The sequence below is a fragment of the Carcharhinus amblyrhynchos genome, chromosome 1, assembly GCF_965287045.1.
Source record: "Carcharhinus amblyrhynchos chromosome 1, sCarAmb.v2.hapA, whole genome shotgun sequence".
Taxonomy (NCBI): domain Eukaryota; kingdom Metazoa; phylum Chordata; class Chondrichthyes; order Carcharhiniformes; family Carcharhinidae; genus Carcharhinus; species Carcharhinus amblyrhynchos.
The window spans coordinates 70,633,301-70,650,297 of record NC_137324.1 but is presented as its reverse complement, the minus strand read 5'-3'; the positions used below and the strand labels follow the sequence as shown (position 1 = coordinate 70,650,297).

Sequence of the window (16,997 nt, the reverse complement as noted above, 5' to 3'; positions counted from 1 at the left end):
TCTTTATGAATGTTATACTTTGTCTGTATAGTGCACAAAAAACAATACTTTTCACTGTATGCAAATACATGTGACAATAATAAATCAAATCAAATAAAATAAAACAACTTACATTAAACATGAGAAATACTGAAGGAAAAGAATTGCAAGGCTATGGGGGAAAAGCAGTAAATGGGGATTAATTAGATAGCTCTGCCAAAGAACAAGCACATACAAAATGGGCTTAATATTTTCCTTCGTGCTGTTCAGTTCTCTGAACAAAATTTACTGCCCACCTCCAAGGCGACTTTGATTCAGGCTGTGTAGGGCCTCTCTTGCTCCACAGCCAATTGAGGCTCTTAAACTAATATCCACTTCCAGGCCTCATCCCACTGCCACTGTTATTCACCCAGTGGTGTGCGGGGGCTCCCCATTGTATGTGGGAAGCACAAAAAGCAAACCCTGTTGGGGTCACTTTTGTCCTTGTTCATGCCTTGTTCAAAGACACTCAGTGCCTGATCAATGGACTCAACACTGGGTGGGGTGGGAGTTGCCGCCAAGAGTCACAACCTCTGCCCTTACTGTCGACCCCCCTCCCGCTTACAACTCCTATCTGTTCTGTCGTGTCAGCAATCCTAGACCTTGGTTGGTGTATTCCTGGCTACAGCCACTGCTCCCCTAGTGGCAATGTCTGCAACTACAGCTGCCAGCCTCTGTTTGGCCACTAGTTATGATGAGGAGATGCTGGTGTTGGACTGAGGTAAACACAGTAGGAAGTCTCACAACACCAGGTTGAAGCCCAACGGGTTTATTTGGTAGTAAACACCACTAGCTTTCTGAAGACAATACACATCTCTTTAACCTATGTTTAATGCTACCTCCACTCACATTGTTGGCATCTTTAAGACTTGAATAGCAGATTAACTGTAAAGACTCTCATTCTAATCAGTATTCTGTAAACTGTGTGTGCCTTTATATGCCCTGTTTGTGATCAGGACTCCCCATTCATCTGACGAAGGGGCAGCGCTCCAAAAGCTAGTAGCATTTACTACCAAATAAACCTGTTGGACTTTAACCTGATGTTGTGAGACTTCTTACTGCGGCCACTAGTTCTCCAGAGGTGGGAGTTCTGTACCACCTCCACCCCTCCCCAACAAACCCAGTCTTCCTGATCCTGGAAAAGGCCCACTCCTGCCCAGTTAATGGGCTTTAAGGGCCTTCCTGAAAAGATGTAATTGCCAGCTCTCACCTGCTCTCCAGCCAGCAGTGAGACTCCCGCCATCAACTTTAAATACCACCCAATGACAGCAGATTGAAATTTCACTACCGTTAGAGAAGTTTTTAGGGAGGAATTTTCAGTTTGAACAGATTTCTAAACACCACAACAGTCACATTACCTTCTATGGTCAGTGTTCCACTCTTTTTTCACAAAAGTGAAGAATAAACACCGAGGGTGGTAAGTGCAAACTTTTTGGCAGAAAATGGCATCAGGTGCAAGGACCCAAGTAATGTCATTCCCAGGAAAATCTATGTCTTCAAACAGTTCAGCTCTGCATTCTGAAACTGAGTAAAACAATGTGTAACTACAGAGCAAAGACATAAACTGGATAAGTCTTTAATTATAGCCACAGTGTACAAACAAAAATAAAACTACAATTAAATACAGTCCAATGCAATAGCCTTTTCTTTGAATGGAAAACCTTTCTGCTCTGCAATTTTATTGATTCCCCATAGTAAATAATGTAAAATATATTTTTCTGCAGTTAGTAGGATGTCAGCATCACTGTCAAGACCAGCAACAGTTATCCACCCTCAAATGTGTTTAGGAGTTTGTGGTGTAATACTGCACTCAAAGTCCCAGACTGGTATTTTGAGCTCCCATCTTCAGAGGGCATCACTGGCAGAAACAGAGCATCACTGTAAATATAGTTTGCAATCATCCGCTTCTCCAACTGATAGTGGGTCACATTTCTCATTTGTGAGCCTTTAGATCATCATTTCCATTCAGTTACAACTAATTATAGTTTTGGCTTGCTGGAATCACCTCCCCACGCTGGATCATGAGGTAGGGTTGGTGTGTAATCACTCCAAAATGTTTCACAATGGTACATTAGCGACATGCACTTGGTGAACTGCACTTTGCTCCTCCATTCAGTGACCGTTCACCTACCTTGCCTTGGGCAACACTCGTGTGATTCAATGCCAGGCTTCAGTGGCAGTGCCATATCACTTTCAGCATGGCTGTCAAGAAAGTGCAATCCTACTAGACCAGTAGTAAGGCAGGACTGTCATTGGCTGCAGGGTGAAAGCTGACTTGTCACAGGTGGAAGTGGCTGTGGGTAAGTTCAGGGGCTGCAGAACAAGAACTAGCTTGGCAAAGAATGGGGAGGGGTGGGTGAAGGGTATCTGAAGGGGGAGGTAGATGTTTAACAGTGCAACTGACCTAACAATGTGGAGAACTGAGTTGGGCATGGGCCCCTCCACCTCAGAATGCCCAAGAGCTAATTAATGGATAAGCACTACAAGAGCAATGGCATCAGGGGATATAGGCTGAGGGGTCTGTGAGGGAGGGTAATCTTAACATTCACTTCCTCAGTGTCAAAGGAGGAGGTGAGCTTCCATTCTTGCACTGGGAGGGTCCAAGCTGCTCTGGCAGAGTAAGCTCACCATGCTCACAATCTCGCCAGCATCCCTGGTTGCACAGATGGAAAGTATATCATAATACCAAAGAACAAAAAAAATTACAGCATAGCAGGAACAGGCCCTTCACCCCTCCAAGCCTGCACCGACCATGCTGCCCAACTGAACTAAAGCCCCCTACCCTTCCAGGGACCACGTCCCTCTATTTCCATCCTTTTCATGTGCTTGTCAAGAAGCCTCTTAAAAGTCACTACCATATCCGCTTCCACTATCTCCCCTGGCAGCGAGTTCCAGGCACACACCACCCTCTCTATAAAAGACTTGACTCATACATCTCCTTTAAACCTTGCCCCTCACACCTTAAACCTACGCTCCCTAGTAATTGACTCTTCCACCCTGGGAAAAAGCTCCTGACAATCCACTCTGTCCATGCCCCTCATAATCTTGTAGACTTCTATCTTGTCTCCCCTCAACCTCAGTCTTTCCAGTGAGAACAAACCAAGTTTCTCCAATCTCTCCTCATAGCTAATGCCCTCCATACCAGGCAACATCCTGGTAAATCTTTTCTATACCCTCTCCAAAGCCTTCACATTCTTCTGGCAGTGTGGCAGCCAGAATTGAACACTATGTTCCAAGTGCAGCCTAACTAAGATTCAGTAAAGCTGCAACATGACTTGCCAATTTTTAAACTCAATGTCCCGGCCAATGAAGGCAAACATGCCGTATGACTTCTTGACTACCTTCTCAACCTGCGTTGCCACTTTCAGCGACCTGTATAACTGTACACCCAGATCCCTATGCCTAACAATACTCTTAAGTGTTCTGCCATTTACTGCTTATTTCTTATCTGTATTAGACTTTCCAAAATGCATTACCTCACACTTGTCTGGATTAAACTCCATCTGCTATTTCTCCACCCAAGTCTCCAACCAATCTATATCCTGCTGTATCCTTTGATGGTCCTCATCACTATCTGCAAATCTACCGATCTTTGTGTCATCTGCAAACTTACTAATCAAACCAGTTACGGAGTAAACTGGAGTTGTTCTCCCTGGAAAGACGGAGAATGAGAGGAGACCTAATAGTGGTGTACAAAATTATGAAGGGTATAGATAGGGTGAACAGTGGGAAGCTTTTTCCCAGGTCGGAGGTGACAATCACGAGGGGTCACGGGCTCAAGGTGAGAGGGACGAGGCATAAGTCAGATATCAGAGGGACGTTTTTTACATAGAGGGTGGTGGGGGCCTGAAATGCACTGCCAAGAAGGGTGGTGGAGGCAGTCACGCTGGGATTGTTTAAGACTTACCTGGATAGTCACATGAGCAGACTGGGAATGGAGGGATACAAATGAATGGTCTAGTTGGACCAATGAGCGGCACAGGCTTGGAGGACTGAAGGGCCTGTTTCCTGTGCTGTACTGTTCTTTGTTCTTTGTCCATTTTCCTCCAAGTCATTTATATGTTTTATAAACAGCAAAGGTCCCAGCACTGATCCCTGAGGAACGCCACTTGTCACAGCTCTCCATTGAGAAATGCACCCTTCCACTGCTACCCTCTGTCTTCTATGAATGAGCCTGCTCACCTCTGATCCTGTGCAACTTCACCTTCTGCGCCAGTCTGCCTTGAGAGGTCTTGTCAAAGGCCTTACTGAAGTCCATATAGACAACATCCACTGATCTACCCTCATCTTTGTCACTTCCTTGAAAAATTCAATCAAGTTTGTGAGACACGACCTCCCCTTCACAAAACCATGTTGCCTCTCGCTAATATGTCCACTTACTTCCAAGTGGGAGTAAACCCTGGCTCGAAGAATCCTTTCCAATAATTTCCCTACCACTAATGAAAAGCTCACCGGCCTGTAATTATCTGGATTATTTTTGCTACCTTTCTTAAACAAAGGAACAACATTGGCTATTCTCCAATCCTCTGGGACCTCCCCTGTAGCCAGTGAGAATACAAAGATTTCTCTCAAGGCCTCAGCAATTTCCTCCCTCATCTGTCTCAGTATTCTGGGGTATATCCCATCAGGCCCTGGAGACTTGTCTTCCTTAATATTTCTCAAGAACCCCAATAACTCCTCCTTTTTGATCTCAACATGACTCAAACTATCTACACATCCTTTCCCAGAGTCAGCATCCACCAGTCCTTCTCTTTGGTGAATACTGATGCAAAGTACTCATTTAATACCTCATCCATTTCATCTGTCTCCACGCATAGATTCCCTCCCCTGCCCTTGAGTGGACCACTCTCCCTGGCTACCCTCTTGTCCTTCATATATGAATAAAAAGCTTTTTGCTTTCTCATGATACCTTTTAGCCCTTCTTACTCCTTGCTTGAGTTTCTTTCTACTTTCAAATGCTTCCTTTTTCTCTTTGACTAGGCTCACAATGTCCCTCGTTATCCAAGGTTCCCAAAACTTGCCATACTTATCCTTCATCCTTGCAAGAATGTGCCGGTCCTAAATCCCTATCAACTCACACTTGAAAGCCTCCCACTTGCCAAATGTTGATCTGCACTCAAACATCTGCCCCCAATCTACATTCTTCAGTTTCTGCCTAATATTGTTGTAATTAGTCTTCCCCCAGTTTAGTACCTTAATTTGAGGACTACACTTACCTTTATCCAAGGTATGAGTCCTCCAAGGTATCGTCCCACAGCTGTGATATTCTCCTTAACCAGTAGTGCAACTCCCCCACCCCTTCTACATCCCCCTCTATCCCACATCTGTAACCTAAGATGCTAAGTTGCCAATCCTGTCCTTCCCTTAACCAAATCTCTGTAATGGCAACAACATCATGGTTCCAAGTAGTAATCCAAGCTCTAAATTCATCTGCCTTATCTGTCACACTTCTCGCATTGAAACAAATGCACTTCAGTCCACCAGACTCTCTTTGATTAGCAACCATACACTGCCTGCTCTTCCTCTGAGTCTTCCTGGCCCTAATCTCTGGCTCCCCTTCAGTTAAATCACCTTTGCTTTGGTTCACATTCCCCTGCCAAATTAGTTTAAATCCTCCCGTGTGACACTAGCAGAACTTCCGGCCAGAATATTTATGCCTTTCCAGTTTAGATGCAACCCGTCCTTCTTGTACAGGTCCCACCTGCCCCAGAAGAGATTCTAATGGTCCAGATATCTGAAACTCTCCTGCTGCTGGGGGCTCTGCAAGTTCCTTGGACAGCATGTAATTGCAATGGGCAGGATGGTGGTGAGAAGGGGAAAAAGGGTCACCCCAACTAAACTGTTCATTCCCACAAAAGCAGAGAGGAATAGCTAAGAGATATTCATGGTAATGCTGGAAATTACCAGCTGAAGAAATGTGCATTTCAGGTGGCACTAATTACACAAACTAGCATTAAATGATCGCTGGGGTTTAACCCCTTACTCACAACCTGGCATTTCCCCACAGCAATGATGAAGTTAAATACAATTGAGCACCCAGATAAGTTTTTGATGTGTGTTGTATTTGTGGTGCTGAATGGTTCCAAGGGCAACAGCCTCAGGTCAGCCCCAACATCTTGCAGAAGCTGCGTAGGAATCGACACTACTGTATACTCCAAACACTGTAGCCTCACAGTGCATCCAGGATACCAGTGCTTGGACTGAAAGCAGTACATCCGGACACTTATCCAAAACAGTCCAGTCCCATGATTTGAAGGAGGGGGATCACCTCCATACACATATCGTTTATGTGACACACTTGGTGATACAGGAACCATGGCTGTTAACCCACAGGTGCTCACAAGTCATTGACAGAAAGATTAATATTGCAGACGAGTCTTGTCTGCATGTTTCTCATTGATACTGAAGCGAGGTGGCCATCAGGCAGATTTTTTTTAATTTAGTCATGGGATCAGTGCATCACTGGCTGAACCAGCATACATTGCCCATCCCTAATTGCCCTTGAACTGAATGGTTTGTTTCAGAGGGCATTTTAAGAGTCAACCACATTGCTGGAATCATATGTAGGCCAGACCAGGGAGGAAAGCAAATTTTTCCCTAAAGGACAGCAATGAACCAGATTTATTTTTACAACAAACAACAATAGTTTCATGGTCATCATTAGACTTTTAATCCGTCATGGTGGGATTCAAACTTAGGTGCTCAGAGCACTCTCCTGGGTCTCTAATGACAATACCACTGCGTCACTGCCTCGCCACACATATTGTCTGTGTTCATTGCTGCCTGCATAATTGCAGATAGAAATGAGAGAAAAAGGAGACAATTGTGAAGGAAGAGACTGGCTCACCAAAGGCAGGAGCCAAACCCTGAAGAAGAAGATTCAACAACATCCCCTCCAAACACAGAGGTTCAGGGAAGCAGAAACTTCATACATAAGCGCCTCACTACTCCTTGGATATACCCATGCCATAAAGTTGCAGACAGGAGTCCAATGTTGTAATTTGGTCCTATAAGATTTAGGAGCAGTAGAAGATCATTCAGCTCCTTGAACCTTCTTCACCATTTGCTAAAATCATGAGTGGTCTGACTGTGGTCTCAACTCTATTCTCCTTTTCCCTTGTCCAACAAACATTTTTCAAACAAGGCCTTGAATATATTAATTAACCCAGTTCTCCACAGCTCTGTAGGGTAGAGAATTACCCAGATTAATGACCCTCAAGAAAGAAAACTTTTCATTTCCATCTTAAATAGCAAACCTGTAATTTTGAAACAGTGTCTCCTAGTTCTACACACTCCATAAGGTGGAACACCTATTTAATATCCGTTTTATCGAGTCCTCTCAGAATCTTATAGAATCATAAAACCATATAAAAGTCACATATAAAAGGAGACCATTCAATCCATCTTGTCTATACCAACCCAACGACACCCAGGTGCCCTTTCTAACCCCACCTTTCTGTAGCCAGTCCATAGCCCTGTAGCTTACAGCACTTAAGGTTCAGATCCAGGTTTTTTTTAAAGAGTTTAGGGTCTCTGCCTCCAACACCAACTCAGACAGCGAAATCCAGACACTCACTACCCTCTGCATAAAGGAGTTCTTCCTCATGTCCCCTCTACACCTTCTGCCACTTTTCTTGAATCTATGTCTCCTGATTCTTGAATTCTCTGCAAAGGGAAACAATTTTATTTCTTCTCCTTATAATTTTGTACACCTCAATCAAGTCATCACTCAGCCTGCTTTGTTCCAAGGAACAGAGCCCCAACCTATCCAATCTCTCCTCAGAGCTACATTTTTCTAGCCCTGGCAACATTCTTGTAACTGTCCTCTTGCACTCTGTCCAGAACAATTACATTCTTCCTTAATGTGTGACCAGATCTGCACACAATACTCCAGTTGTGGCCTCACCAGTGTTTTTCTTTTCAATTCCAGCATTATATCCTTACTTATATATTCTATACTTCTGCCGGTGAAGGAAAACATTCCACATCCTTCTTCACAACCTTGTCTATTTGAACTGCTGCCTTTAGGGACCTGTGCACTTGTACTCCAAGATCTCTCACTTCATCTACCCCTTTTAGTTCCCATTTATTGTGTATACCCTCTCACTGTTTGACATACCCTAAATGATTACCTCATACTTCTCTACTTTAAAGTCCATCCGCCACATTATTGTCCACTCTACCAACCCATCATTATGATTTTCGAGATTATAGCTAAACTCTACACTATCTACTATTCAGTCAATCTTTGTGTCATCAGTAACTTGCTCAATCATGTCCCTCATGTTCACACCCAAGTCATTAATATATAACACAAGCAGCAAGGGTCCCAACACTGAGCCCTGTGGAACACCACTAAAAACAACTTTCCATTTGCAAGAGCATCCATTGACCATTATCATTTGATTCCTGTTACTAAGCCAACTTTTGATCCAGTTTGCCACATTACCCTGTATTCCATGGGCTTTTACTTTACTAACCAATTTGCAAGGTGGGATCTTGTCAAACGTTTTGCTTTATACCATGCACACAATATTCAACGCACTACCTTCATCAACCCTACCTGTCACTTTGTCAGGGAATTCAATCAAATTTGTGAGACAAGACCTTCCTTTAATAGATCCATGCTGACCATTCCTGACCAATCCATGCCTTTCAATATGATAGTTAATCCTATCTCTCAGGATTGATTTGACTAATTTGCCCACCACTGATATAAGATTAACTGGTGTATAATTGTTTGGCATTTCCTTCAATCCCTTTTTGAACAATCGAACAATGTCCAGTCCTCTGGCCCCTCCCCTAATCAAGTCAGGACTGAAAAATCACCCTCAGAGCATCTCCTTGACTTCCTTCAGCAGCCTTGGAAACAATCCATCTGGTCCTGGCAATTTTCAAGGATTCAACTTTCAAGGATTCCAACCCTTTGAGTACTCCTTCACCCTTTCGGATTATGCCATCCAATATCTCACAGTGTTCTTCCTGGACCATTATATCTGCATCACCCTTCCTTTGTAAACATGGAACACCTACAGACAAGTTCCGTTCTTCATCTCTGATATGTCCTACTTTTGCCTTAACTAACGTTTTACCATTAATATATTGATGAAGCATCTTTGTGTTTTAACTTGCTAATCTTTTCTCATGCCTTATCTTTGATTTCTTTATTTCCTTTTTTACTTCATCCCTGCATTTCCTGTATGTTTCAAAAAGATTATCTCTCATTCTTGTAAACTCCAATAGGTATAGACCCAACCTGTTCACATTTCCTCAAAAGACAAACCAGGAATCAAGCAAGTGAATCTTTTCTGAAGAAGCCTTTAATGTAATTATATCCTTTTCTTTTGTAAGGAGATCAAAATTGTTCACAATATTCCAGAAGTGATATCACCAAGGCCCTGTACAGCTGTAGCATCACTTCCCTACTTTTATACTTCATTCCAATATTCCTCTTGCCTTCCTCATCACTTGTTGTCCCTGCATACTAACATTTTGTGATTCATGTACTGGGATACCCAGATCCCTCTTTACCTCAGAGTTCCACAGTCGTTCTCCTTTTAAGTAATATGCAGCTTTTCTATCTTCTATTCGAAGTGGACAAGTTCACATTTTCTCACATTACACATTTGAAATTTTTTATCAACTTACTAAACCTATCTAATTTCCTTTGGAGACACCTTTTTTTAATTTTCTTACCTACCTTTGAGCCATCAGCTGGTTTCCTTCATCTAAGTCATTAACATAAATTGTAAAAAGGCCCTAGCACTGATCCCTGTGACACTCCACTGGTAGCATCTTGCCAACCCAAAAATGACCCACTTTTCCCTACTTTATGTTTCATGTTCGCTAACCAATCCTCTATTCATGCTAATATGTTACACCATGAGCTTTTAGTTTGTGTAGTAACCTTTGGCATGGCATCTTGTCAAGTGTCTTTTGGAATTCCAAGCACACCACATCTACAGGTTCCCCTTCATCTACCTTGCTTGTTACTTACTCAATGAACTCTAATAAATTAGGGGTTCCCAAATTGGTTTCCACAGGACGACCTGCAGTGTGTGGGGCGGGGGGGGGGAGGTGTGGTGTGTGCGTGTGTGTGAGAAGAGCTGCAGGGGTAGAGAGGGGACATCTAAAAAGACGTATGGAGGTCCAAGAGGCAGGTGAGTAGCTGAAATTGTGTGTGGGCGAGAGTGTGGGTGTGGTGAAAATGGGTGAGTGACAGGATAGGTGAGGATGAGAGTGGATGAGTATGAGAGTGGGTGAGGTTGAGAGTGGGTGAGGTTGAGAGTGGGTGAGGTTGAGAGTGGGTGAGGTTGAGAGTGGGTGAGGTTGAGAGTGGGTGAGGTTGAGAGTGGGTGAGGTTGAGAGTGGGTGAGGTTGAGAGTGGGTGAGGTTGAGAGTGGGTGAGGTTGAGAGCGGGTGAATGTCAGAGTATCGGTGAATGTGATGGCAGGTGAGAGTGGGTAAGGGCAAGTGAGGGTGAGATTCGATGATAATGATGTGAGGATGAGGTTGTGCATTTGAGCGCGTGCTCCCATTAAAAATTACAAAAGGTAAGACTGGGAAGTATTTGTTGAGTAACAGAACATTTTTATTAGAATAAATGTATACATATAAGACATAGAAACATCTTTTAAGATTGTTTTTGTATATGAGCTCCTATTGCACAATAATAATGATTTTTTGTGAATTAATTCTTCAATATAATAAGGATGCATCTGAGTTTCATTCCATATTCTTGGGAGGTCAAGGGCGGTCTGCAGCTAGAAAAGTTTGGGAAAGCCTGAATTAATCAAATGTAATTTATATTTCAATAAAACATGTTGATTCTGCTTAATTGCATTTCGATATTCTACATATCCCACTATAACCTCCTGAATATTGAATTTGAGCATTTTCTGTAAGAAGATGTCAGGCTAACTGGCCTATAGTTTCCTGCTTGCTGTCTTCCTTTCTTTCGTCAATAGAGTTATGTTTGCTATTTTCAAATTCACAGTGAGCTTTCCAGAATGTAGGGAAGTTTGGACAATCACATCCAAAGCTCTCCTTTCTCTGCAGCCAGACTGTGTATGACCCTAGATGCAAGCCATCATTGCAAGAAGGTTTGATTATAGGAGTCTTACTGTAATTCTTCAGAGTCTTGGTGAGGCTGCATCTGGAGGATAGTGTGCAATTTTGATCTCTTTGCCTAAGGAAATCTAGACTTGAAATAGAGAGATTGCAACAACAGTTCACCAAACTAATTCCTGGCATGGAAGGATTGACCTAAGAGGACAGGTTGATCAGACTGGGCTTTTATTCTCTGTGGCCTAGAGGATGAGACGTGACTTCATTCAAATTTCCAATATTTTGACGGGCTTGACAGGGTAGATGCAGGAAGGATGTTTCCATTGGCTGGGGTGGGGCGGGGTGAGGTCTAAAACCAGGGGACATGGTTTCAGAATAAAGGGCAGGCTATTTAGGACTGAAATGAGAGGGATCTTCTTCACTCAATATGGGCATCATGAAGGGGCCTATAAGTTACTCCAAGAAGTGACTCCTTGGGAGCAACTCTCCCAGCCCATTGCGCTGCTCTAGCATGTCTCCAGGGTTCGGATCTGTGGCGTCGTAGGTTCCACACCGCAAATCGGCACAGAGCTGATTTAAATATTATGATCTGTATTTACAACACATTAGCGGGCCTAGAACTGAAGTCTCCAAACTCGCTAGCCTCCACCCCCGCCAGGAGTGGTTCACTCCAGTAGGGTTTATAACAGCTCCCATGAACAGGAAACTGGAGGCCAACCCAGCTGGATAGAACAGAGGCCATTGAGACATCCCAGGAGGATGGAAATAAGGGGTGGTGCCCCCTGGGCATTGCCAGCCTGGCAGCCTGCTCCACTGGCTCTGCTCAAGGGGCAAAGTGGCACTGCCCAAGGGGTACCTTGGCAATGCTCACTGGGCATTGGGCAGAGCCAAGGGGGCAGGGCCTTTTTTGGGGCAGGGTCTATGGGGTGGAGTTCAGTGGCATTGCGGGATCCTGCAGTCTACAGTTGGGATTGGTGGCAGAGGGAGAGTACGGGGTTAACTGGGGCTGGCCATTGGGCTGGGGGGGTTGGTGCTGCCAGCAATCAAGCTGGCCAGTGATTTGGAGGCCAGCAGTGCAGGGCTACTGCGCATGCGCTGGTCTACACTCTGACAAATCAGCGCATGTGCAGTGGCCCCACTCAGCGCTATGCTGCCAGCCTCTCGGGAGGGAGTAGGCTCCACCCACAGATTTTCAACGTGAATCTCCCTGAGGCACTCAGCAATGCACAGAGTAGGAGACTCAGTTTGAAAATCCCACTAAAAAAAAAGCAAGAGTTACTCCAGTTCTTAAGCGAATTCGGCACTTGGAATTTTTTTGGGAGAATCCCGGCCCTTATGTTTGTGAACATTTGCAATTCCCTATTCCAAGGACTGTGGATGCTCAGTTGTGTAGGTTATGCTCATGTCTGAGATTGATAGATTTCTCCACATTAAGACATCAAGGGATACGGGAATAGTGCAGGAAAACACTGTTTAAGTAGAAGCCATGTTCTCTTTGAATGAGAGGACAGGCTCGAGGGGCTGAATGGCCTATTCCTGCTTCTATTTCTTATCAGGTCCAGGGGATATGTTCATCTTTAGCTCTAATAATTTTCCCAGTAACTTTTCCCAATTGACTATGATTGTTTTAAGTTCATCCTCCTCTTTTACCTCTTGGATTTTCAAATATTCCTGGGATGTTTGGTCTTCACTTTCAAAGGCACAACATAAAATATCTGCTCAATGGTTCTGCCATTTCCTCCCCCCAATCCCACCCCCATTATTAATTCCCCAGTCTCATTGTCCAAGGGACCAAATCTCACTTTGTTGCTCCGTTCCTTTTTAAATACTTGCAGAATCTCTTAGTATCTGCTTTTGTATTTACAAGAAGTTTTATCTTATAATATAATTTCTCTATCTTTATATTTTGCTTAATTCTTGCAGGTGGTTGGTGAGGCAGGGGGGGACGTTGCATTGGGAGAAAAAAACATTAAAAAGCAGTTGAGAGGGAGGAGAAAAGTCGCAGTCTAAAGTTGTTGAACTCAGTGTTGAGCCCTGAGGTCTGTAATTGGAAGATGAGGTGCTGTTCATCCAGTTTTCATTTGGCTTCACTGGACCATCACAGCAGGCTGAGGATGGACATTAAAGCACTATGCTAAGCTGAAATGTCAAGAAACTGGAAGGTTGGGATCAAGTTTGCAGACTGAGTGAAGATGCTCTGCAAAGCCATCACTCAGACAGCGTTTAGTCTCCCCAGTGTAGAGGAGATCGCATTGAGAGCAAGAAATATAGTGGACCAAATTGAAGGACACACAAGTTGGTGTTGCTTCATATGAAAGGAGTGCCTGGGGCCTTGGATGGTGATGAAGGTGAAGATAAAGGGGCAGGTGTTACACTTTCCACAACTGCACAGGAAGGTACCGCAGGAAGGGGATGAGAAGTTGGGGGTGATGGAGTCAGGATATCATGGAATGCTGATGGCGGGGGAGAGGCGGGGTGTGGGTAGAAGATGTGTTTGGTAGTGGCATTATGCTGGAGTTGGGTGGAAATAGTGGAGAATGATCCTTTGAATGCGGAGGCTGGTGGGGTAAGAAGTAAGGACAAAAGGGGTGCTATCATGGTTCTGAGAAGGAGGCAACTGGGAAGGGCAGAGTGTGGGAGATATGTCGCACTTGGTTGAGTGCCCTGTCAACTTCCCGGTGGGAAAATCTAAAACTAGGAGTCAATGTTAAAAAAAATGGGGTCACTGATTTAAAACAGAAACAAGGACATTTTGTTATTCTCTCAGAGCGCCATGAGTCTTTTTCAGTCAGTGGAAGCAAAGTCCATGAATATCTTTAAGACGCCATTAATAGACTCTTGATATACAAGAGGGTGAATGATTATTGGCACTAGGCAGATAGCTACAATCAGATAAGCCATGATCTTGCTGAGTGCTGGATAAGACTAGAGGGGAAAAGTGGCACATGATGGCACAGTGCCAGGGACCCAAGTTCAATTCCAGCCTTGGATGATTGTATGTGTGGAGTTTGCAAATTCTCCTCGTGTCTGCATGGGTTTCCTCTAGGTGCTCTGATTTCTGCCCACAGTCCAAAGATGTGCAGGTTAGTGGGTTGGCCAAGATAAATTGACCCTAGCGTCCAAAGATATGTAGGTTAGGTGGGTTGGCTATGTTGGATTGACCCTAGTGTCCAAAAATGTGTAGGTTAGGTGGATTAGTGGAGTTACAGGGATGGGGTGGGCCAGAATAAGATGCTCTGTCAGACAGTTAGTGCACAGTCAATGCACCAAATGGCCTCCTTCTGCACTATAAGGATTCTATGCTTCCTGCTCCTAATTTGCATGCTGTTACATTTGTAATTTTTTTATGCTCGACTGTTATCTGCAGCTGTTCCACATTTCAATAATCAACAACAGCTTTTAATCTTTTACTGTTAACTCGCACAAATCTCTCAATAAATTTGAGTCCAGTTGAATTTATTTTTAGGGCTATAAACACCAGAAAGATGGCCATACATAGAAGAAATTTATAAATTATCCAGCATGACAAATGAGTTGTCACCCTTGAAGGTAAACCTATAATTTTGGTTATAATGATTGGTTTGAGCCTGGTGCACAGAGAAAGTTTCTTTCTCTAGCTGAGAATTATGAACATCAATCACAATGCATGAATTCATCAATTAACTCACTGTCAAATCACACAGTTTCAATTTTTCTTCAATAGGCAGAGTTTGGTACCAGCAATAAGAAAGATGCAGTAAAGTATCATAACAATGTAATATTCATACTTACTTTCTACATCACCTGTGCTGAGAAACAAAGTGAAAAAAACTCATTTTGGAATTACCTGAGCCATTGAATCCACAATCCCTTAACGAAAATCCAGATATAACATTCTGAAGAATATTTATTCTTGGTGGAGTTCCTCTTTCACTCTTTTTGAAATAGCAAATATACCTAGAATCACAGAAACGTATGGATTTGAAATATTTACTAAATCATGAACCACAAGGAGGCGGAGGGGGTGTTCCCTTCTGCATTGCCAACAAGGTACTGCCAGCCTGGCACCCTGGCACTGCCCACTGATCATCCTGGCACTGCCAGCCTGACACACTGGCACTGCCCACTGGTCATCCTGGCACTTCCAGTCTAGCACACTGGCTGTGCTCACAGGCAGTAAGGTGGCGGGCCTGTGGGAAACAGGGCCTATGGGGAGGGGACAGGACCTGAGGAAAAGGAATGTACACGCTGCTTGCTGCTCTGCAACCAGCAATCGGCCAGTTTCTCATGAGGGTTTTTCAGACGTGGAGCCCAGCAGTAGCAAGGGGGCAATCATCCCATGCGGCGGTGGGGGTACATACAGGGGGAGCAATCAGTTGGGTGGGGGGGTGATTGGTCTGAGGGGGGGGCGAGATCAGTCATGGAGGCCCACAGTGGCAGGAGTAGGGGAATCAGCAATGAAAGCCAACAGTGAGGCAGTCACTGACCCAGATCACTGACAGTGTGCAATTACACACTCTCCTGTTACCTGCCAGCTTTCGGTGAGCCTAGCAATGCCCCACCCCCCTCCCCAACCCGCCCTCGCTGGCAAGAAAAAGGGTTGGCTTCATTTTTTTTTGACAGAGGGAAGATTCCATTTTTAACTTTCCCAATTTAACAGTGTGAATGTCTCCCATTTTCATGCTCATATTTGCTGTTAACCTGTAGAATTACCCTTTTATGCAATAAATTCTTTTGGTAAGATTGCCCCCTCCCCCTCCGCCAAAGGTGTTTTATTTCTTTGTAGAAACTAAATTATTTGAATAACTGACTAACCGCTGTTTTTGATTGTGAAATTCTCCTTTTACAAAGGTGAAAAATTGACAGTCAGGTTCCTCTGTACATTCTCTTTGACAACTTTGTTCATCCTCCACGACAGACTCATGAAAGTCATTTCCCGGAAAGTCCAAATCATCATAAATACTTTTGAAACAGTCTGAAAAAAATGGGAAGAGGAATTGATAACTAGAAACAACCAGAAATATAAACAAATGTGATCCTATTGGAAGCATCTTTTAATCACCTAATATAATTTCTCTTCTGTCACTCAAAATATTGATTCATTGGCTTCCTTATGACAAACGGGCAAGGTGCCTTAGTTACCATGATCTTGAGATACTTGTGTCAGATATCTACACGGGTTTGGAGTTACCAATCGCTCTGCTAGGCCAATCCATTTACAACTCCAATGCACTTTTCCTGCTCAATATGTTGACAAACAAATAAGATTGAAACTGGAATTATAACTCAGAACCTAATCTCTGCTTCCAACTACTGGTACATAACAAAGTGCATTTTTCTGGTTTTAGTGCACAAACAGTGCTAAAAAAACAACTGCTACAGTGAGGAATAGTAGACGTTAAGGAATGAAATTGGTGTTGGCCAAGTGTACAAAATGGACTAGTCACAAACCAGAAGCCCATTTTACATCATGCTTAACTTTCTTCACATTGATGCCAACAGAAGCAAAATTGGCATCAATATTGCTCTCTCCCTGATCATCTATCTACTCAACTTAGGCTAGAATGAAAAAGAAGCCTTACAGGTATCAGAATCCTCCTCCCTTCCGATACAATTATTCTCCATAATCACTCCCACTTACCCTATTCCTTCTGTAAGCTATTCAATGACAATATATTGCTTTCTCATATTGAAAGCCAAATGGAATTTATGGAGCCTCTGCTGCTGCTGAGTATTCCCTGCTCCTTCCCCATCTGAATATCTTGTTCCTGTGTCCTGGCTGGGATGGTAGTAACCAGCAAAATGGAAGCCTGAGGGATCCTGTAGGCTCACAGCAAAGTTTGCTAAATCAAAGCTATTTGAGGAGAGAAATTTTAACTTATGTACTTACAGTAGTTGCATCTCCACTGGCAGAGTATCATGTGACCCAAAGT

The 16,997-nt window shown here is 43.6% G+C and overlaps 1 long non-coding RNA gene across 1 annotated transcript; it reads right to left on the bottom strand.

Annotated features, from left to right (window-relative positions):
• Window positions 1–10,735: 10,735 nt before the first annotated feature.
• LOC145349540 (uncharacterized) lies at window positions 10,736–16,029 on the bottom strand. Its single transcript, XR_013888085.1, has 3 exons — window positions 15,880–16,029; window positions 14,912–15,021; window positions 10,736–10,781 (listed from the first exon to the last, which is right to left on the bottom strand). It is a non-coding gene; the product is annotated as an uncharacterized LOC145349540 (long non-coding RNA).
• Window positions 16,030–16,997: the final 968 nt, after the last annotated feature.